Source organism: Protopterus annectens, chromosome 1.part2 (assembly GCF_019279795.1).
Source record: "Protopterus annectens isolate FY-2018-M chromosome 1.part2, PAN1.0, whole genome shotgun sequence".
In the NCBI taxonomy this organism is placed as follows: domain Eukaryota; kingdom Metazoa; phylum Chordata; order Ceratodontiformes; family Protopteridae; genus Protopterus; species Protopterus annectens.
The window spans coordinates 892,181,779-892,204,244 of record NC_056727.1 but is presented as its reverse complement, the minus strand read 5'-3'; positions in this window follow the sequence as shown (position 1 = coordinate 892,204,244).

The following is a 22,466-nucleotide window of genomic DNA, read 5'->3' as shown; positions in this document are numbered from 1 at the left end:
TTTGGAAGCTGTCTGGATGTTATATCCTATGTAGGATATAACCTATATAGCTTTGGCTACTGCAGCAGTGATCAGCATGAACATACATCATTATGCAGACATTTTATACCACAGCCCATTTTCCTGAGGTTCTGAGGGCTACAGATTGTACATATATATTGCCATCAAGGTCTCGTATGGTTCATAGGGACAGAGATATTCCAACAAGAAAGGCTTCCACTCCACCATCTATTATAAGTGCATAATGCCGAGGGCATTTCATATATCTACAGACAGAGAGAGAGAGAGGAGTGTGAGAAGCCCTCTTTACCCAAGGGCAGCAATTAAGGAGATTCAATCCTCACCACTGTCTCTGGTAAGGGGTGTCACTAAAAGCAGGGACAGAAATACACAATTTCCCCTTACAGTAAACCGGGAACAGGTTCCAAACGTGGGACTGGACTATATGCTTCACTTCAGTTCTCCAAATGAGCCTCCACACTAACCACTGCAGAGCACTGTGTCCCAGTTCTAGGTATTTGACACACTCCCTCTTAAATGTCTGATATTCACACATACACACACGCTCCACATGATTGTCTGTCCTCAGCGACTGGAACAACTATTCTGGAAACAACTGGACTACTACTGCTGAACAGCTCTGAAAAACAATTACTGAACAATAACTTTACTACTGACTCAGAACCTGCTTTTTACAACAGATCATTTTCATTTCAGTGAGAGTGAATTGTTTGTGGTCATTGGCTGACTGGGGTTGCCTGGACTACTCCTTGGAGTAAGCACCTGATTGGTTCTTTCAAGCTTTTTTTAAAGTTGTTTCAGGTTTCAACTTTGTTACTTAAGAAGTTAACTTGTGAGTGTTTTTGCCATTTCACATTGAGCTAATCGGAGGAAGTCGGAGGAAGGGCTCTGAGCTAACTAATCTGTGATATATAACATTAAGTATCCTGTTTTTTGCTTATTTCTGAGTTATTTATAGCACTTTTATTTTACTCTCTGTGTGTGAGGTATTAACTAGAATTTTCTACAATTGCTAAGCATCTGGTTGGGTTTATTTGTTCTGATTTTTGTTTCTGTTGGCTTTGCAGTTGCCAGCCCATACTGTAAATTTGATCTGGGACACTCCTCCCAGTCTAGTGTCAGTACTTCATTCTACCTAATCCAGGGAGAACATTTGAGAAGACCTACCCAGTTAGCTTCTGCTCCTCCTTTCCCCTTTCCACTTAAAAAAAAAAAAAATTTTAAGCTTGTTTCCTGCCTTTCCTGTAAGCCGTCTAGTCCAGATACAGATTTGCTGTATTCAGGATTGTTTGTAAGCTTCTGAGACCTCAAGCCTTTATGTGTTGGAGGGAAGCCTTCTAGCTTAATTTTGTTTCTTAGAAGTAACCAGTTTTCTAGTTTCAGCACTCAAATATGTTTCTTTGAGCTCAGCACTTGTTCAGAACTCATTGTAAGCACTAAATAAGTTACAAATTACTACAGGACTCAACTTTCCTCACTTGTCTAGAGGAAAACAGTTTTTAGTATTTAATAAATAAGCACCTATCCAGGCATGTCTAAGGGTCAGCTCCCAGTGTTTTCTCCTGTCTATCTGATGAATCTGGGCATCTTGGGGCAATGCAGCAATTGCCTCATGTATACAGACAACACTCTCCTCCTACCACCCAACACTACAACTTGTGAGAGATGCACTTATACAGCCAAAATGGAAGCAAAGCTCTCTTCACCCAAGACTGGACTAGACAGTCAAGAGGAGAAGGTAAACACTTGCACCACACCACACTCATCACATAGTCCCTCAAAACCTACACCACCAAAACACACACATAGAAACACAAAACACACACCTACATTCACAGAGACTCTCAAAAATAATCTACCCAAGCAACAGGAACCTCCAAAACAAAAACTCAAGCAACCTCCACCCCCCCAACACAACCCAAATGACACATAGCCCACAAACTCAGTGTGCTACTCAACCACAGCTCATAAGGTATAACAACGTACCCAACACTCTAGTCATAGGTGACTCTATAATCAGGCACACTGATGTTCCACTCACCAGGCTAAACAATGTGAAAGTTACTGTCAGCTGCCTGTCAGGTTCCAAGATCTGCCACATAATGCATGCACTCAGGTCACTCCACAACAAGTACAAATATGACTCTGTCATTGTCCATGTTGGTGTGAATAACCTGAGATGTACCTCTCTGGACTATATGAAAAGAGACATGGAGGAGCTGTCTGATCTTGTAGCCCAGGCAAGTATGAACCTAGCCCTGAGTAGCATCCTGCCATCACCCAGAATGATACCACAGTACAAGGACAAAATGATTGACTTCAACAAATGGCTAAGCTTCTGGTGTCATTCGAAGGGGATCCAGTATGTGTCTGCTGGGATGACATGATCGACAAACCACGATGCTCTGCCAGAGATGGCCTGAACCTGTCACCCTTGGGATTCCGGATACTGGCTAAGGCTCTTCCCACCCCTATAGTGCCTTTTTTAGGCAAGATTCAAATGACAAATTCTCCACCATAACAGGTACAAGCAAGTGAAATCTGAGGGTAATGCTACTTAATGCTAGAAGTCTAAACCTCAAAATGCATTCACTCGAGGCACTCCTTAAAATGGAGAACATCGACATATGTGCAGTGACAGAGACCTGGTTCAAGGCTCCAGAGAGCACCCCGGCATTACCTAGGCTATAATTCATATCACACCTTTCGGTCACCTAACCTGGACCGAAGCACTAAAGCCGGAGGCGTGTCCAAATTTATTAAGGCTATCCATACCTCCAGGCTAGTTGCTTAGCATAATGCATCCAAGATTATCCAAGTGCAACTGACTCTGGGCAAGACCGCAATCCAAATTGTAGCTTGCTACAGATCCCCCACCATGCCCCAGGATTCCTACTCCTCATTTCTTTATACACTGGAAAATATTAGGGTACACCCTAACACCCTAATAATGGGTGATTTCAACTACCCCACCATTAACTGGGAAAACTACTCATGTACCAACTCTTGTGCTCAACATTTTCTGGAATTCATAAATTCCAATGCCTTGGATCAACTTATCCAAACCCCCACCAGGGGCAGCAATATCCTAGACCTGGTCATTACCAACATGGGCAACTGGCGTTCCACAGCAGAGGTCAATTCCTCATTGGTCAGATCCGACCACAAGCAAATCACCCTAGACATCCACATCCCAACCCCACCCCATTAGGGAAACCACTGTAAAAAATTTCTCAAAAACCAACTTCACGATTCTTAAGACAGAAGTGGCAAACTTCATGACACCCATGCTCATAGACAATAGAGGTACGACTGTTGAATCCTATACAATTGCACTTTATAAGCACTTACACAAGTGCATGGATCATGCAATCCCTAACAGAACCAAGATGCTGTCCTCCAAAAAAGGAAGCCAATCTGGTGGTCCCCTGCCATAAACAAACTCTACAACAGAAGAAAGAAACTGTTGCAAAAAAGAGTAAAATCTCATGATTGGAGGAACTCCATGGTCAGCCTCAGCAAGAAGCTGAGATCCCTCATAAAATCCTTCAAAGCTAGTTACGAAAACAAAATCACCACTGATTCTGAAGACAACCACAAAGCATTCTATAGCTATGTCAAGAATCTCAATGGCAACACTCAGATCTGCTCTGAGTTACAGCACAATGGCACTAAATATACAGAACCAACTGATATTGCCAACATCCTGGCAGATAGGTTCAGTGCTAACTTTACCCCTCTCTCATCCCCTAAAGCACCCATCTCTATACCGGAAGAATGCAAAATTCCTGTAATCACGGCTGCACAGGTAAAAAAAACACTCTCCAAAGCCAGGAACACAGCATCCATTAGGACCTGACAACATCCCAGGCTGTGTTCTACATGAACTAAAGAACGAACTGGCACCCCACCTACGTACCATGTTCAATCATAACCTCACCTCAGGCTTTGTGCCCACTGAATGGTGCACAACAACGGTTATCCTACTCCACAAAGAGGGAGCCACCATGGACCCCGGGAACTACCGCCCAGTAGCCTGACGAGCCTGGTCTGCAAGGCTATGAAACGTATCATCATGGAACTTATAAACAATGACATTGGTAATCTTCAAACTCTGGACCCTACCCAGTTCCGGTTTGTAAAAGGCAGATCATGTCTCCTAAACCTGATAGACTTATTTGAAGCGGTCACCAAAGCCTATCTAGATCTCGCCAAGGCTTTCAACACCATCCCACAGTCTGGAATTATAGATAAACTCACTAAACTAGATATAAATCCCTATGTCACAAGATGGGTTGCCATCTGGCTCACTGACAGAACCCACACTATGAAAGTAGCAGACTCTAAATCCAACTTCAGACCAGTGACAAGTGGTGTACCACAGGGTTCAGTCCTAAGTCCTCTCCTGTTTGGTATCTAAGTCTCTGAAGTACAGGCTAACACAGAAGGTCTTTGGCTGACGAAGTTCACAGATGACTGCAAACTAGGAGCCATAATCGAAACTCCTAATGATGAGGACATGCTACAAAAGGGCCTCACTGAGACAGATGCCTGGTGTCAAAGCCATGGCCTCAAGCTCAATGCCAAAAAGTGCATTGTCATCTCTTTTGGTAAAAACTCTGTACCCATGAACTACCACATAGGCGTTAGTCTACTTAACACCAAAAGTGTGATAAGAGACCTTGGGACACAGGTGGACAGTAGTCTCTCCTTTGATAATCACATCGCCACAGTAGTCAGGAAATCCTTCTATGTGGCACACCTCATCATAAAAGGTTTCTCATCCAGGAAAAAAGAGGTCATTGTTCCCCTCTACTCATCACTCATTAGACCCATTATAGAGTACAATGCCCCTTTTGGTATGTACCTCACAAGACATCTACAACAACTGGAAAGGCCACAGAAATACATCACAAAGAGGATTACCAGCCTCAAACAGATGCTCTACGCAGACCATCTCAAAAAACTCCAGCTTTACTCTGTCACATATCGCCTTCTCAGAGGCGATCTCTGCCTAGCATACAAAGCTATGTCAAACCCAGAGCTGTTGGACATGCTCCACGTAAAGAAATCCCAATCGTTTCGAGCTACACACTCTAGGGACCTAAACCTTGTCACCACAATAAAATGAACATGCTGGAGGGATAGATTCCTGTCCCAGAGACTGCCCATACTCTGGAACAAACTTCCTACCTATATCAAACAAAGCTCCTCATTAGCACTCTTCATGAAAAATCTTGATGATTGGATGGGAGATAGGAAATTCACCCCAGGGATCACTTCTGTGAATCTGCTTGACAGGGGCACAGGAAAATAATTTTCTTGGGTGGCAAAAGCCAGGTTACCATTTAGCTAGGCTTATCTAGGCCCTAGGGCCAATAGCCTAGTACCTACCTATGAACCTATGAAAAGTAACAGGAAGCTGCCATGAGAATTCTACTCTCATATCAGACTTTGAAAAGTAAACAAACAGCTGCAGTGACGATTCTATTCTCCCAGACTTCACACACAATTACATCACATGTAGGTCAGCTAACTCTGGCATAACATGTATTCAGAATTCTCCCCATAAAGAACTTGTACATTTGGTTAGCCAGAACAGGACATTCAAATATCTTGCATAACTCAAAGTGATAATCAAAAGACAAACTTGGTTACAGAATTATAGCTAGTCATGCCAGCATATTTAACACAGGGTAATTTACAATTATTTACAAAACTTCAGCCAGTCATGCTAGCACAAATAACAGTATCTAATATCCTCACAGGAACATCTGACTTATGCCAATGGTTCATGAGAGGGACTTCCCACAAGATCATCTAGTCAGTAGGTGCACACACATGGGTTACACAGGGCAATATAGATGTACCATGCAACCATGGAGCAAGTGACATACCATGCCATGACTGTTGCTTGTTACAGATGATGACACATGTTTTGCAGCCATAGATAATCCCCTATCTCCAACCAGCAGATCAAAGAAGAGTAGAACACAGCCAAAGCAAAAACGTACTGTCATGAACCATGTGTTTGGACATCTGAAGGGTACTTCCATTGCCCTGACTCATCAGGGAAGTGCAATATGCACCAGACACTAGAAGCAAACTCTGTTGCAAAATATGGAACTGCAGAAACAGTTACTGTAACATGGAAACATCCCAATATGCCTACCTAGCAGTAGGACCAGCAATGGTACAGTAGGCCCTAAAATCTAGGAATGATCAGGTAGCAGTGGTAGCACATGAGGGTGGGATGAATGCAATACATCATGGCACAGGCAAAAATGTGGCATCTGGTCAAAAATGATGGCCCACATATGCATGGTTTATCACATTCCAGACATGCAAAGCAGTGAATGTAGTGTCCATGCTGTCCCTCTGATATAACCATGTTCATGCAAGTTAGGGGTGGGCACAGTCATCTCCTGCAGAGGTGGTTAGGAAGCCACAATGACAGATGACAGCAACATTATACTATGGTGCAGGGTCTATGTAGGTGATATTGTTATTCACTAATTCTGCTAGCAGGCTGCAGGGAATCAGAGACCATATTCTCCAATGGTGGGTTGAGCTATCATGTCATAACAATTGGCAAATGTCTACTGTGGTGTTTTGAAGCTTTGCGGCTTTAGGAACTCTATAGTAGGGAAGGCGTAGAACTATGGGATTTAGTATGTGCACTATGATGGACTGTCCCATGTTGGTAGCCTACACATTTTATCATCCATGAACCAGACAAAGGCCATGAGTAGGCATGGTGCTCCATGCACCACAGGGAATATCAAGTAGAGAACTACTACAGGACTGTTCATGAGCAGCATGCTGGGATGGGATCTCAGGTATTGTGCTAGAGAAACATTGGCACTCACAAGTGGCAGACTGTCAATAGCCATAGGTGGCAGACTGTATGGCCTTCCCTGACAGTGAAGATATCTCAGCAATGGTTGGTGTGATCTGAATAAGGTTGGAATGTGCCTGGCAACTTCAAATCCAGATATTCCCAGAGCTTGCATGGCTGAAAAGACAGACTGGTTGGCAGCACCATGCAACTCACTGAAGCATCCATGAAGTCAACATTTGGCAGGAGAGGCAGAATATTTGCTCACTGTACAAGTGTTGCTTGTCATTGTGCAAGCAATATAGTGCACTGTCAATCTCTGTATAGCTATTGGTAGCAAATGGCTGTGCTTATATTACTGACCGAGACATCTGGTAACTTAATCAGTGTTGTACCCAGATTAGAACCTGACCTGACTTTGAGTAATGGTAGTGCCATAAACCCCTCCCTGTCACCTCCTTGTGGTCATAATATGCATGTCTGAAGCAGTGTGAATTTCAGATGGTGCCTGGTTAGGGCTGACAGTTACTGGAGATCTGTCACATACTGATGAGTTTATGACATCAACCTAAGCTCCACAAAGGTCTGTGACATGGGGAATGTGGTCCAGCCTTCTCACAAGTGATGTGGACAGTGGCACTGGGTTATACTAAGACATCATTAGCTACATGTGACCTGCTGACATCAAACATGGGCTGGTCCTTCCAATGGTAGAAACTGTGAATCCATGAATACACATTGCGTATAGCAGCATTCACACATGATTATGCCTCCCCATAACATACACAGTGGCAGATAATATATGTTAGGGTTGCTGCAGTTGCAGTCCAGAAGTATCTGAAAGGACAGAAATGCAGATGGTGCTCGGTAACTCACTTGTCACATATGCAGTACCTTGTACAATATGGACTTGCACTGGGAAGTAGTAACCTGGTTGTTGAGTCTTTCGGCTTTTCCCGGTTAGGGGTCGCCATAGCGGAACTCCAGTCTGCTAATGATTGACAGAAGATTTTTACGTGCTGAATTGCCAGCCCTGATGCACAACCTTCAACGAAGGTATGCCCATTTATGCATGTCTCCACACAGAAGACGCTCTAGCTGAGAATCAAACAGGACATCTTACTGTGAGGTGACAACGCTACCGCAGCACCACCAGTGCAGTCACCTGGTGTGCCTCCAAATTGACACCTGGCTGGTTATGGCAAGTCCCTATCCAACTTGCAGACCACCCCAAATATGTGTGTGTGCTTCCCTTCCCAGAGACACCAGGTGCTCTTCCATCTCTCTGAATTGTTTGTGCTGGTGGTCAATTCCTGTGGTGATCATATGTTCACAATGTCCTGTCTCATATCAGATGTTCTTCACTGTGACTGCTGCACAGACCTATTGCAACCACCCAGAAAACTGATGTCCTGCACCAATTTCTGCTATACCTGCTCTTAATACAATTTATCTGTGGTACCATTGCCCATGATGCTCATGCTATGTGTGTGGAGGGTCTACAGTAACACCTCTGTCTTGAGGGTGATGAAATTTTCCAGTCATTGCCTCTCTCTGGTGTCCATGGGTAGCCTTGTAGACCCATGGGTTAAACATGTCAATCAGTGGGTGAGCTAGCCACGCTATGTAAGTCAGTGTCAAGGAAGGCTAGTGTGCCTTGATATTGCTATTGTCTCCTTCCCCCATTCCCCAGCTGGTTAACAGACCTCTGTACTCTTTTGCACAGTACTACCATGTAGTCTCTGCTACAATGGGCATGGATTCCCTATAATCCTTCATGCATCTGCCTAATGGCCCTAAGTAATGCTATGAAAAGACTGCTACATTTACATTGCACTGTGTTGTCATTCCTGCATAATATGACGGTCATTATGTCCCATGTGTCCTGTCGTTCCCTAGGTACCTGATGACCATGGTGTGAACCCCACTATGTGAGCAAAAATGCGTTCTCTTTTTCATATTCTTCTGCTGGTCCACTTGTGGTGGAGTGGTGGCATTCACCTTGACCTGCACTGCCTGACTCCTCTGGCACTGAGTCACTAGTGTTCATCAGGTATGCCTCTCAGTAAGGGATGGAAGTCACTCATGTTACTCATCTACTGACACAGTCTGTTGCTGCACATCCCAGTGTAGTCCTTTCTTCACACTGTCAGTGCTATGCTAGCCCAAATACATATATTTGGGTCTTGTCACACTACATGCCATTTAGCACTGCACTTGTTTATGAATCCCTACCAAAATGTGAACAAATCCAGCTAGTGTGATTTACTACTATAGTGGCCATTTCTGATGATCTGGAAAGCATGACAAAAGATAAGGTAGACCTAGGTTTACAGTATACACAGCTTAAATTATGAAGCACTGTTATTCAGTCTAACCAAAGTTCAGTAAGATATTTATTCATAGACGAAACCACTCTGAATGGTTCTGGTGCTGTGACAAGTTTGGGTGCATAAACATGGATTTGGCCAGTACAAAGAAAGGGTGTAAATATCTACACTGGTGGCATTTTGTTTTACATTGAAAAAAATGACTGCTGAGTCTCCCTACAGGGTGACCATAACTGGGATGGTGAAGTTGTGGCCTAAGTGTATTCAGGACATTGAACACTCGGCAAACACTTACAACACAGGAGCAAGAAATTAATTTACATTAGTATTTAAATTAAACTTACAGACTATTTCAGTTTGGTTGTCATTTCAAGTAATTCCAGAGCTTTATTAAATTGTGAATATTTATACTTTTGAAGTAGGGAACCAGCTAAAGTTTCAGTCTGCAGTGGTTACCTTGCAAGGTGGATATTTTTGTCTTATATTTTGATGTTTATTTTTGCTGTGACTGCTGCACAGTTACTCTGGGTTTAACTTGTATATCTGCAATGCAAACACTTGTCTATTGTATTTTAATTTCTGGGCTAATTCTTGAAATACTCCATGGCAAAAGAGTCGCAGATGAACACGGCACCTGTTTGACATGTCATAATCTCTGAGGTTTGATATGTATTACTGAAAGTAAGGAGGGAAGAAATACTTGTGTGACTGTCCAGCCATAAGTCCATTAAATACTGACATAGCTTTTGTCACAGAATGGGTGGAGGAGTGCAAACTTAAGTCAGAGGTGAAGCCACCGACTGAAAGATATATCTTACAAAAGAGATGACTACCCCGTATGCTACCCTATACCAAATTATGAAGAAATCAACATGAATACTTGGGACAGGATAGTTAAACCAATTGAGGTACAAACTCTAATAAACCATGTACATTAAGAATTTCAAAAATAAAAATAAGTCAAATAATTCTAAACACAAGAGCAGGAATAAACAGGAAAGGAAAACAAGTAAATACGAAGTGCAAGCTGAGTAAGAGCATGAAGAAAGGCATTAGTAAGGAAACAAAGGCAAAATGATCACATAATAGGAGTGCGAACAGTTACAGGTACTACACAGAAAAGTGAAACTAATAAGGAAGGCAGAAAAGAAGCAAATAACTAGCATGAAGAGTGTAACAATTATTAAGAATAAAAAACAAAAAAAGGATAACTAGTAAATCAGATGGTATGAAAAAGAACACTGATAGTAATATCAACGCTTTAGGTACATAATTCACTGCATGTAAGAATGAAGTGGATTATTTTAAAAAATCACTTTGGAAACAACAATGTTGGTGATGAAAATATACAGAGTAGAAGTCAGGAAAATTCTGCTAAGGGGAATGGAAAAATATGCAATGAACTTATACATCGCATGGTAGTAAGAAAAGGAAGAAACTGCATGAGTTACATTCAAGATTGAACAATTAATACACATTAGATTGCAGGAAGAACAATCTCTAAAAGGGGGGGGGTAGTAAAACAATGATCATGAAATGGAAAGTAAAATAACTTCAATACTAGGTTGGCAATTTTATTTTTGATTACATTAGACCAGGCCAGTACTTTTTAACACATTTATTGAATTATCACCTAAGACACAGGCAAACATTTATATAAAACAAAACAAACCATGTTAGCATGTTCACTATTACAAACATTATAGATGACATATATTCCTTTTTACAATCATCAAGCCATCATTTCATAAATCGATCAATTCCTGCCTGCCTGTAGCCAACCTACATTCCTTCAGAAAACATTTAATATTTATGGTGTCATTTAAACCTGGTGGTTTGTCTGCCTCTAATCTTACTTGTCATTCGGTTTCTTTATGATCCACTTGATTTTTATAATGCCCTTCCCTTAAGTCATAAGGAATGTGTTATACCACTGCAAAGAGAAACTGCTTATAATTACTGCACCTAATAGTATGTTTAGATAGGACATTACTTTCAATATTTGTTTTAATATAAAGATGCTCCTTTATCCTGGTACCCAACTTCCTAGTACTCATTCCTATACAGTAACTTGGACAGCTTAAACACAACACTATGTAGGTTCATAGGTTCATACTAGGCTATCTGCCCTGGGGCATTTATAAGCCTAGCCAGAATGTGTTTGGCTTTTGCCACCCATTTTTAATTTATTTTGCTATGCCCTTTTTCGAGGTTAGTATACTGTGCCTCTGTCTAACAGTGACACAGAAGTGATACTCGGGGTAAACCTATGATCTCCCATCCACTCATCAAGATTCCTCTTGAAGAGAGTCAATGAGGGACTCTGCCTAACCTGGACTGGGATTTTATCCCAGAGTGAAGGGAGCCTCTGGGTTATGAATCTGTCCCTCCAGCATGTCCTATTTATTTCAGTGCTGAGGTTAAAGTCTCTCGAGCACGTAGCTCAATGGGATTTGGATTTTCTGAGGTGCAGCATGTCCATTAATTCCGGGTTGGACATGGCTTTATACATCAGGCACAGATCGCTTCTGAACAGGCGGTATGCCACTGAGTAGAGCTGGAATTTCTTTAACCGGGCAGCATATGGCATCTGTTTGAGCCCTTTGATCCTCTTGGTGAGGTACTTTTGGGGTCTTTCCAGTTGCTGCAGGTGTCTGGTAAGGTACATCCCAAAAGGGGCATTGTACTCAATTACGGGCCTGATGAGGGATGAGTAAAGAGGCACGATGACCTCCCCTGATCTAGATGTGAATCCCTTCATGATTAGGTGGGCTATATAAAATGTTTTTCTAACCACTTTGGCCACGTGGTTGTCAAATGAGAGATTGCTATCAACTTGGGTCCCTAGGTCCCTAATTACTTCTTCTGTACTTAATGGATTACCACCTATGTGGTAATTTGTGGGCACTTTGTTTTGCCAAAGGGGATGACTATACACTTTTTGGCATTTAGCTTGAGGCCATGGCTCTGGCACCAGTTGTCTGTTTCTATGAGGCCCTTTTGGAGGATGCTTGTGTCGGCTGGAGAGTCGATTATGGCACCCAGTTTGCAGTCATCTGCGAACTTGGTCAGCCACAGTCCTTCCATGTTGGCCTGTACCTCCGAGAAATATATACCGAACAAGAGAGGTCCCAGGACTGAGCCTTGTGGGACACCACTTGTAACTGGTTTGGAGTCTGACATGGTTCCAGCAATTCTAACCATGTGGGTTCTGTCCTTGAGCCAGTTTGCAATCCATCTAGTGACATAGGGGTTTATATTTAAGCTGGTGAGCTTATCTATAATGCCCAAGTGGGGTATTGTATCAAAGGCTTTTGCGAGCTCCAGGTAGGCTGTGTGGACCACCTTCCCTTCGTCAATGGCCTTGGTGACTGTTTCAAAGAAATCAACCAGGTTTAAGAGGCAGGATCTGCCCTTAAAGCCGAACTGGGTAGGATCCAGTGTCTGTAGGTCCCCAATATCTTTATTTATGAGGTCCATGATGATCCTTTCCATAGCTTTGCAGGCCAAGCTAGTCAGGCTTATGGGGTGATAGTTTCCAGGATCCGTCGAGGCACCACCTTTATGGAGAGGGACCACTGTTGCTGCACGCCACTCTTTGGGCACATATCCTGTAGTAAGGCTGAGATTGAACAGTAATTTTATGTTTGGGTTTAGCTCTTCTTGGAGTTCATGTAGGACGCAGCCTGGGACACCGTCTGGTCCCATTGATGCTGTGTTTTTTGCTTTGGAGAGGGCGACTCTTACCTGAGCATCTGAGATGTCAGGGGGGCAGCACTCTGCTGGGATAGATATTTGCCCTTTTGGTGGGGAGTTTGCTGAACCTGTCAGCTAGGATGTTGGCAATGTCTGTGGGTTCAGTGTATTTTTTGTCATTTTGGACTAATTCTGAGCATATCTGGGAATTACCACCCAGGTTCCTAACATAACTAAAGAAAGCCTTGTGATTATCCTTAGTGTCCTGTGCAATTTTTCTCTCGAAGCTGGCCTTAGACAATTTTATGAGTGCCCGTAGTTTTTTGCTAATACTGATCAGTGATGCCTTCCCTTTTTGGGATTTTGCTCTATCATTTAGTAGCTTCCTCCTTCTATTGTATGGTTTGTTTATGGCTGGGGTACACCAGACAGGACGTCTGCCTTTGGAGGACTGGGTCTTGATTTTATTTGGGATCGCATGATCCATGCATTCCTGAAGGTGTTCATAGAATGCGTTTATAAAGGATTCTGTGGTCTGGGCCGTATTTTCCACAGGCCCGGGGGCTTTGAAGGATTCCACCTCAGTTTTGAGGAGTGTGAAATTTGCTTTAGAGAAGTTTTTCACTGTGGTTTTCTGGGCAGGGGGTGGGGTCGGGATGTGAATATCCAGTGAGATTAGTTTATGGTCTGATCTTATCAGTGGGGGATACACTTCTGGTCTGGAGCATAGAGTCCCCATGTTGGTGATGATCAGGTCCAGTATGTTTTCCCCTCTTGTGGGAGTGGTAACAAGTTGTTCCATAGCATTTGAGTTTATAAATTCTAGGAACCTTTGGGCTAGGGTGTTGGAGCTAGAGTAATGCTCCCAGTCTATGTTTGGGTAGTTGAAGTCGCCCAATATAATGGTGTTTGGAGAGACCTTCACATTTTCCAGTGTTCTCTGAAAGGCCAAGTGGGGTTCCTGGGTTTGGGAGGGTGGTCTGTAGCAGGCTATAAACTGGAAGGCAGTTTTACCCACTGTTAGTTGCACATGGATAGTCTCTGATGCTTCGTGCTTTGCCACCAACCTGGAGGTGTGGGTATCTTTAATGAATATCGATACTCCCCCTCCTTTTGTGGTTCGGTCCAAGTTTTGGGGCCGAAAAGCATGGTATGAGGTATAACCTGGTAGTGCTGGGGTGCTCTCGGGATCCCTGAACCAGGTTTCTGTTACTGCACAGATATCGATGTTCACCATGCTAAGGAGAGTTTCGAGTGCGTGCATCTTGAGGTTTAGACTTCTGGCGTTGAGTAGCATTACTCTTAGTTTCTTATCCCTTGTGATACCTATGGAGGTGGGTTTGTGTTTTGAGCCTTGCCTAAAAAAGGCACTATGGGGTTAACAAGAGCCTTTGTCAATATCCGAAAGCCCAGGGGTGACAGGTGCAAGCCATCCCTAGTGAAGCATCGTGGCTTGTCGAGCATATCATCCCAAGCTGACAGGCATTGGATCCCCTTTGAATGACACCAGTACTTAAGCCAATTGTTGAAATTGATCATCTTGTCTTCATATTGTGGCATCATTCTTGGTGAGGGTAAGATGCTACTCAAGGTCAGGGTCATACCAGCCTGGGCTACATGCTCAGAGAGTTCCTTTAAGTCTCTTTTCATGTAGTCCAGGGAGGTACGTCTCAGGTCATTCACACCAGCATGGACAATGACTGAGTCACATTTGTACTTGCCTTGGAGTGACCTGAGTGCTTGTGTTATGTGGCGGATCCTAGCGCCCGACAGGCTGCTCACCGTGACCCTCTTCTTGTTCAGCCTGGTGAGCGGGACATCAGTGTGCCTGATGATAGAGTCACCTATTACAAGTGTATCAGGTGTGTTGTTTAGTCTTAAGGGCTGTGACTGTTCAGCACACTGGCTTTGTGAGATATGTGTTGCACGTGTTTTGTTTTGGGGTAGCGGTTGCTTGGGTGTCTGCTTTGGAGGTCTGCTGCTTAGGCAGATCTTTATTTAGAGCCTCCAAGTATGTTTTTGTGTGATTATGTGTTTGGTTTGCTGTCGTAGTAGGTCTATGTGAGACTGGAATTGTAGTGAGTGTGGTTTCCTTCTCCTCCTGACTGGTTATGCCAGTACTGAGTTGAGAGAGCTTAGCCTCCAGTTTGGCTATATGGTTGCATCTCTCACATGTGTTGGAATTTGTTGGGAGGAGGAGAGGGCTGTCTGTGTACATGAGGCAGTTGTAACATTGCCTCAAGATTCCCAGATTCACCAGCTGGACCGGAGAGGAGATTGACAACTGACCTTTGGACATGCTAGAATAATATTGGGAATTCCTTAATAATTGAAAAGAAGGGCCAGTGGGGAGTGAGGGTGCAGTGCTTTTAATTTTTAGTGCTGACTTATATAATTGCTTTAGCGAGCAAGTGCCAGGTAACTTAAGTGCAATGTGTTACAGGTAACTTAAATGCAAAAATGACAAACAGTAACTTTCTTTCAAGTGAAACAAGGAAATAAGTACAGTAAGCAATGCAGATATCACTAGTGATCCACAGAAGCGCTGAGAAGCCGCGTATTAGGTGGAATTATCGTTCCAGGGGAAATAACAAGCATATAAACAAAGCTAGATTCAGCAGGCCTGGATCTAGTCTATGCTACAGCAAACAAGGTGTACCAATTTCAGTAAGATACAGTTCAAATATTCAGGCACTATAAACCTTTAACCAGAAATTCCCAGCTCAGAAGGGCAGAGTCCAGCCTCTTCTCCCACAAGAGTGCAGACCACAAACCTTCTTAATGTAAAATAACTGGCCTGAAGCCCAAGTGCTTAAACTAGAACTAATACACTTTAAGAATAACAGACACTGGGCTCTCAATCAGCAGTTCGCAACTTAGAAGAATGAAAGCTACCTGTCCTGCCACCACAGTGCATGCCACAAACATTCCTAATGTAAAACAACTGGTTTGAAGCCCAAGTGCTTAATCCAAAAGACTTAGAATGATAGCTACACTTTAATCAAGTTACTACCAAGCAGTAATAAATACAATTGAATACTTTAGAGAATGCCTGGATTAGTGCTCAAGTTACACAAACAAAGCTAGATCCAGCAAGCCCGAATCCAGTCTATGCCACAGCAAACAAGGCGCACCAACTTCAGTAAGAAAGCCTTTAACCAGAAATTCCCAGCTCAGAAGGGCAGAGTCCAGCCTCTCCTCCCACAAGAGTGCAGACCACGAACCCTCTTAATGTAAAATAACTGGCCTGAAAGCCCAAGTGCTTAAACCAGAATTAATACACTTTTAGAATAACAGACACTGAGCCCTCAATCAGCAGTTCCCAACCTAGAAGGATGTAAGCTACCTGTTCTGCCACTACAGTGCAGACCACAAACCCTCTCAGTGCAAAACAACTGGTCCAAAGCCCAAGTGTTTAAACCAAAAGGCTTAGAATGAGTTACACCAGGCAGTAATAAATACAATTGAGTACTTTTAAGATGATGCAAAAGTAAAATAAAGTAGGTAGAAACACAAGTACAGTAAAAGCAGATGAAATTTTTTTTTCTGAACAAGTGCTGAGATCAAAGAAACAGATTTGAGTGCTGAAACTAGAAAACTGGCTAGTTATAAGAAAAAAACTAAGCTAGAAGGCTTCCCTCCAACACAGAATAGTGCACTGTAAATGTTCTAACATCACATTTATTTATTTATTTACATTTGTTGACCAGGAGTGTCCGATTGGACATAGGTTCATTTTCAGCAGAGGCCTGGGGAGAAAAGCTCCACAGTTAAAATAAACAGACAGTAGTTACATTGGATTACATAGTGATTAACAATTTAACATAGCAATTTATTACAAACATATTTACAGATGAAGAACATAGTACATCAGTAGACAACTAGAATCTTTATCTGTGAAGTACATAACAGACATTAACAAATGTTACAATAAGAAGTTCCTGCTGTATAATAAGTACTAGGCTTATGAGCATCTGAGCTTGCTATAATCAAGGTAGTTAGTGGGGTGGAAAGAAAGGTAGTGGTTGGATGGGGTGGGTGATAGAGTGGGAGCTGCAAGGGCATAGCCAGCATGTTTTTAGGTCCACTTTTAGTAAAGTTTTGAAGTGGGTGCATGATGGTAAGGAGGTAATTGTGGGTGGGAGGGAGTTCCATAATTTGGCTATGGTGCAAGAGAATAGTGCTTCACCAGCAGAGTTATTGGCTTTAGTGATCTGCAAGTGATTTTTGTTGCTGGATCTTAGTGGTCTGGTGGTGCGATAGGGTTGGAGTAGATTCTGGAGGGATGGGACATTTAGTGGATGGTTTACTAGTTTATGGGCGAGTGATAGTTGATACCATTAAAGGAGGTGAGGGAGTTCAAGCCAGCCTAGTTCAGCAAGTGAGAGACAGTGGTGACTACGGTAGGATGCCCCTGTGGCGAATTTGGCAATTTTGTTGTAGCAGGTCTCTAGCTTGTTTAGATCGCATTGCCTTAGGTTGGTATATATTGGAGAGGCATAATGCAGGGTGGAGATAAGGTGAGGATTTGGTACTGAAATCTTTGCTGCTTTGGTGAGAAGTTGCTTATTTCTGTATAATGCTCCTAGTTTTTTGTGTACTTTTTTATGGTCATGGATATGTGAATGTCACATTTTAGTTTATTGTCTATTTCCACTCCTAGTAATTTGGTGTGTTCAGTTGGGTATATAGTGGTGTTGTCTTTTGCTGTGATGTTAAAGTGAGAGTTATTTAGAGTATGTTTGGTGGGTTGGAAGATGAGTAGTTTAGTTTTGTTTGGGTTGAGTATTAATTGGGCATCGGATAACCAAGTTTCAACAGAGGAAAATGCTTCCTGTGTGACTTTTTGCAGTTTGGGTAGGGACTGGGCTGAACAGATGATGGTTGAGTCATCTGCGTATTGTATGAGTGTGCCCTGTTTGGTGGCAGAGGCTAGATTATTGGTGAAAACAGAGAAGAGTAGATGTCCAAGGATGGATCCTTGGGGAACCCCTATGGAGACAGGTAGTTGGGGAGATATGCCATTCTGCCATACAACAGTTTGTTGGCGGTCAGACAGGTAACTCTGAAACCAGTTGGTGACTGATTGAGAGAAGGATAGGTTATTGAGGACAAAGATGAGTTGTTTGTGTGGGACTTTAGATAGGTCTAGGAAAGTAGCAGAGGAGAGATAGCCATTGTTTTCATGCTGAATGATAGTGTTAGTAAAGGAGAGTAAGGCAGTGGTGGTGCTATGGTTTGGTTGGAAGCCATGCTGAGTATTGGAAAGGAGGTTGTTAGTAAGGAGGTAGTCTGAGACCTGAGAATGTATGCATCTCTCTAGTATTTAGGAGAGTGGAGACAGAATAGCTATGGGGCGGTAATTGGTTAGTTCTGTGGAGGGGCCATCTTTGTGGAGAGGAATTATATGTGATACTTTCCACAGTATGAGAATGTAACTTTCTGACAGAGATCGGTTAATCAAGATGGATACTGGGTAGGCCAGAGCATCAGCTGCGATTTGTAGGTATTCACTTGGGAGGTTGTCTGTTGCTAATTTGGTGGGCTTAAGTTTAGTTAAGAGTTTTTTTATGTTGGAGGTAGGTACAGGAGAAAAAGAGAAGGCAGTGGGAAGATTACTAGTTGAAGGTGTGGGTTGGAGGAGAGGGGGGGTTGTGTTGTTTAGCTAGTGATAGTATGGTTTGTGTGAAATGTGTGTTGAATGAGGTAGCAATATTTTTGGAGAAGTGAGGGATGTTAGGAGGAGAGGTACTGACTTTACCTGGGTTGAGAATGGAGTTTATGGAGGACCAGAATTGTTTGGGGCTGTGTTGGGAGGAGTCTAGGGCAGACTAGTAGTATTGGAATTTGTCCTGTTTTATTAGCTTTTTAACTCTATTGCATAGTTCTAGGAATTTCTGTCTAGTTGAGGGGGTTTTGGTTTTGCGCCAGTGCTCCCAGGCTTTATCCCTGTCTTTCATTTCTGACTTAGTGGTTTTCTATAGCCAGGGGGAGGGTTGTGCTTTGGTTCTGGAAAGTCTTATGGGGGCATGGTAATTAAGGATGCTCAGGAAGGTAGTATTAAAAAATTCAACTGCGTCATCAAGACTGAGGTACTTTAGGGGATGCCAGTTACATTCTTTGAGGGATGAGATGAATGTGAGTGGGTTAAAGTTTAGTTTTTTACATATTTGACGGTAGATAACAGGTTTAGCTTGGTATAGGTATTTTTTGAGTAGGAATGTTGGGGAGTGATCACTGAGGTTATCTGATAAGCAGCCTGTTACATATGACTGGAGGCTCTTACTGACTAGTATCCAATTCAGGGTAGTGTGCTTGCTGGAGTTTTTATTTATCCTGGTTGGCGACTGGACTAGCTGGGTGAAGCCATGAAGGTTTATATGATGGGCCCTTCATATATAAACCTACAAGCAGCACAAACATTGCACTTAAAAGTGCCTTTATTTTATTTGATATGTGGAGCCCCAACTTTACTGTGGTCATGTTGTAACATTTGTTTAATATTACTGTTATTTTTATAAACAAATAGGTCTCTATTACCTTCTATAATGTTCCAATTATTAGATATAATATTTCTGATGTCAGTACTATCTACAGACATTTCTAGGGCATATCTAAGTCACAGCTTGAATACATTTCTGTTGTGCCTAGTGCACAGTGAGTAATCATTTCCACAAACACTCTGTCTCCAATTTCTAACATTTTGCCCTTCTGCAACAGTTTTGTCAAGATCAACTTTTACTGCTGACATGACTGCATCTTAACTAATATATAAAAAAGAGAAAGTGGTGGAACCAACAAACCCAAAAGAGTATATAATAATAAAAATAATGGCGTGCAGGCTGGAGGATAAAACACAGTTTAATACAAAACAAACAACATAAGGTAAGCGCTTTTGAGGTAACCCTCTTCTTCAGACCTTAGAACCTAAGGTCTGAAGAAGAGGGTTTCCTCGAAAGTGCTTACCTTATGTTATTTGTTTTGTATTAAAGTGCGTTATATCCTCCAGCCTGCACGCCATTATTTTTATGATTGCATCTTGACTAATACAGGTCTTGGCTGCTTTGTCATGGCCATGTTTGGAGCATACAGGTAATATGCCCTTTTAATTAACAAATCCTACAGTGGAATACCAGTCTAGTTACTTATTTCTGTTTTGACAAAATTAATACAGTCTGCTCCTTCCAGTTTCTCTGGTATAGTAGAAAATCTTGGAGTAAGGACAGAACACACAGAGAAAAACCTATCATTTTTTGAAACAGCTCTTCTTGAGCAGTCTTATACTCAGGCAGCCTTTTCTTCATTTCGACCTCTGATGTTTGCAGTTTTATCAGTTCATCTGAATAGCTGTTTAAAGCTTCTTCCATTTCCCATCCTTTTGTTATGTGAGTTGATATACTCCTTCAGTGTGTTATTTATTTTAATCAACTAGAAGCACATTTGAGTTATTCTTTTACTTTAAAATACTGGAAGCCATATCTTGCACCAAAGCTGGAGCTTGAACTGCTTTTTGCTGAACAGCTTTAGGACTCTTCATAGTCAGTGTTTTCTCTTCACCTTTTCTACTCAATTTTCTTTCAGGCTCTCCATGCTGCTTCTTTGCAAGCATCCAGGTAATGTATTTACTAGACAATTTGAGAATTTTACTTTATCTTATTACTTTTTCTGAAGTAAAAGTCAATACCAAAGTGCTGTGGCTGAGTTAAGTTTGCAGAAAGCTAGGAGCAGTCACTGAATCCCCAAATGACTTAGTCATCCCGCCGGAAGGTTTGTCTGGAATGACATGTCAAAATCATGGTCTGAAACTAAATCCAAAATTAATGTATCCTTTGGAAAGTCATCTACCTCAGGGGAATTACCACATTGACAATACTCCTGCCCCTAAGAGTTGACCCAGTTGTTTGGGATTTGGGAACTTAGTAGACAGTGACCTAACTTTTGTTCAACGTGCATCTATTATTGTAAGAAAGTGGTTCTATATTGTTCAGATTATAACCAAAGGAAATGTGTCCAGATCTAGGGATGTCATTGCCTCCTTTACTCCACCCTCATTAGGCCAGTCATTGACTATAATCCTCCCTTTTGGATATATCTGTCCATACACATGAAACCAGCAGAATACCCATAGAGATACAGTACTAAAAGGCTGCAAGGCTTAAACATATTCTACATGGACTGACTCAAAGTCCTTTCAGTATACTCTGTATCCTACAGACTGCTGAGGTGATCTGTGTTTGGTACACAAGACATCCTCTCAACCATTACTGATGGATTTATTGCACACCAGAAACTCAAATGGCATCAGAAATACTTGGTCTAGGGATCTAAACCTCTTCTGCATCATCAACAAAATGGTTTGGAAAGACATGTGTATTTTACAGAGGATACTGGTACTATGGAACAGACTCCCCATCCATATAAAACAAAGTTCACCCCTGTTCATTTTCAACTGCAACTTAGATCTTTGGAAGGGGAACAGGAAATAGACTTCAGGCCTGCCCCCTCTACTACTAATGGACAGATGCAGCTCCTAAATGCTTTATCCCATGCATAGGTCCCATCAACTTATCTATGGTATGATACCAGTTATTGTCTTTAGGGGTAATATAAAATTAATGACCATGGAATGGTTAAGGCCAATATGTAACCAAATGGGATAGCTTAATTTGAGCACAAAAAGTGAAACTGGCTAGATTTGAAATGGCCCACAAGGGCAACTACCCTAATATTAACCTATGGTAAAGGTGATAAAGGATAATGAGGGAATCATACTCACACGCGAGGAGAGTGTGTTGAGGAGATGGAAAGAGTACTTTGAGGGGGTGATGAATGAAGAGAATGAGAGGGAGAGAAGGTTGAATGACGTAGGAATAGTGAATCATGAAGTACAATGGATTAGCAAGGAGGAAATAAGGATAGCTATGAAGAGGATGAAGAATGGAAAGGCTGTTGGCCCAGATGACATACCTGTGGAAGCATGGAGGTGTTTAGGTGAAATGGCAGTGGAGTTTTTAACCAGATTGTTTAATGAAATCTTAGAAAGTGAGAGGATGCCTGAGGAATGGAGAAAAAGTGTTTTGGTACCGATTTTTAAGAATAAGGGTGATGTGCAGAGCTGTAGTAACTACAGAGGGATTAAACTGATCAGTCACAGCATGAAGTTATGGGAAAGAGTAGTGGAAGCTAGGTTAAGAAGAGACGTGATGATTAGTGAACAGCAGCATGGTTTCATGCCGGGAAAGAGCACTACAGATGCTATGTTTGCTCTGAGTGTTGATGGAGAAGTACAGAGAATGTCAGAAGGAGTTGCATTGTGTTTTTCTAGACTTAGAGAAAGCATATGACAGGGTGCCTAGAGAGGAGTTGTGGTATTGTATGAGGAAGTCAGGAGTGTCAGAGAAGTATGTAAGAGTGGTACAGGATATGTACGAGGGTACTGTGACAGCAGTGAGGTCTGCGGTGGGAGTGACGGATGTGTTTAAGGTGGAGGTGGGGTTACATCAAGGATCAGCTCTGAGCCCTTTCTTATTTGCAATGGTGATGGACAGGTTGACAGACGAGATCAGACAGGAGTCCCCATG